Raw genomic sequence first — 1,678 nt, forward strand, 5'->3', positions numbered from 1 at the left:
GCATAAGTACTACCTACTGGTTTTGCTATTGCTTGTGGGTTTTAGGCAAGGGTTGATTAAGTGATTTTCCCAGGATCACAGGAGGTCAATTATGCTAGATTCAGGCCCATATTTATACTTTTTGACGCAAACCAGCGCCAGCAAAAATCATGCCTCAAACCGACTTGCGCCATTTTTTGAAGCACAACCCTCATTGAAATGACTCCTGTCTTAGCAAAGACAGGAGTCATGCCCCCTTGCCCAATGGCCATGCCCAGGGGACTTCTGTCCCCTGAGCATGGTCGTTGGGCACAGTGGCATGTAGGGGGTCCCAAATTAGGCCCCCCAATGCCACTATAAAACATTTTTTAAATACTTACCTCAACTTACCTGTACTTACCTGGGATGGGTCCCCCCATCCATGGGTGTCCTCCAGGGGTGGGCGAGGGTGGCAGGGGGTGTCCCTGAGGGCAGACGGGGGAGGGCACCTCTGGACTCCTTTGGAGCCCACAGGTCCCTTAACACCTGCCCTGACCCAGGCGTTAAAAAACGGCGCACATCAGGCTGTGCGCCATTTTTTAAGGCCCACCCCCTCCTGTGCGTCAAAATGACGCTGGAGTATAAATAAGGCTCACAGGCCATAAAGTCATTTTTGGGGCGGGAACGCCTACCTTGCATGTCATTAATGCAAGGCAGTTTCAAGCATCCAATAAATGACGCACATGGTCCGCAGGGTCGGGCGTCAGAGTTTAAATATGGGGCAAGGTTTGCACCGAATGTGCGTCAAGATAATTCAGCGCAAACAGAGTATAAATATGCCCCTCAATCTTTATTCATCAGTTTCAAAGTCCTGGGATGATCTAAATAAATATACATACATTTGACACACACACATATATGTTTATAATATATATTTTAACAGACCTTTACAATTAAGTCAAAGAAGATATTTGAATAATATGTCAATAATCAATGAGAAAAAATAAAGAGCTGATCCAGAAATAAAACACAAATTGGACAGTTAAATGTTTTATTTCTTAACTGACTTTCCCTTATCTGTTTTCATAGAAAGTTTAAAAAAGAATTTCTATCACACAATACTTTTTTCTAACTGTATAAGGGTAACCCTACACTTGGTAGGGCTTTCAAAAATTGAATGAAACTCTTAAATGTTCCTCTCCACGGAAATCTTTAGTAAAAGGCGAAAGATTTATTCGATTTGAAGAGAAACCAGAGTATGCTAACGGCAGCCGCCGACTATTGCGCCGGGAAACGCCGTTCCACAGACTATCAGGGCGACTAGGTTTACTAAGGTCATCATAGAAAACCCTTCGAAATAGAACCAAGTTATAATAATAGTTGTAATACTTTACACCGATAAAACACTTGTTGCCACAGAAAGAAACAAGCGGAGAGCCCAGCAGTGAGAGGAATTATGGGTATGCAAATTTAGTCGCAGGTCACGTGACAGGAAAGCCAGCAAGACATTTTCTATGGTCATTTCTGCTCCTTTAATTATCCATGTAACCAGCTGTCTGCAAGGCGGCAACAAAACCGCCCCAAGTAGATAAAGAATTTTTAAAGGGAAGCCCATGAATGAGTGATAGTGAGGAGCGTGCGGTGGGCGTGGTTAAAAGCCACTGAGAGCTCACACCAGGACAAAGAACTTACACACTCGACCTCGAAAGGCTAAGGTCGC

The 1,678-nt window shown here is 44.0% G+C and overlaps 1 non-coding gene across 1 annotated transcript; it reads right to left on the reverse strand.

Annotated features, from left to right (window-relative positions):
• Positions 1 to 1,102: 1,102 nt before the first annotated feature.
• Positions 1,103 to 1,218, reverse strand: LOC138286882 (U5 spliceosomal RNA). The gene has a single exon (XR_011202149.1). It is a non-coding gene; the product is annotated as a U5 spliceosomal RNA (small nuclear RNA).
• Positions 1,219 to 1,678: the final 460 nt, after the last annotated feature.

This window comes from Pleurodeles waltl, chromosome 3_2, assembly GCF_031143425.1.
Source record: "Pleurodeles waltl isolate 20211129_DDA chromosome 3_2, aPleWal1.hap1.20221129, whole genome shotgun sequence".
NCBI classification, from domain to species: domain Eukaryota; kingdom Metazoa; phylum Chordata; class Amphibia; order Caudata; family Salamandridae; genus Pleurodeles; species Pleurodeles waltl.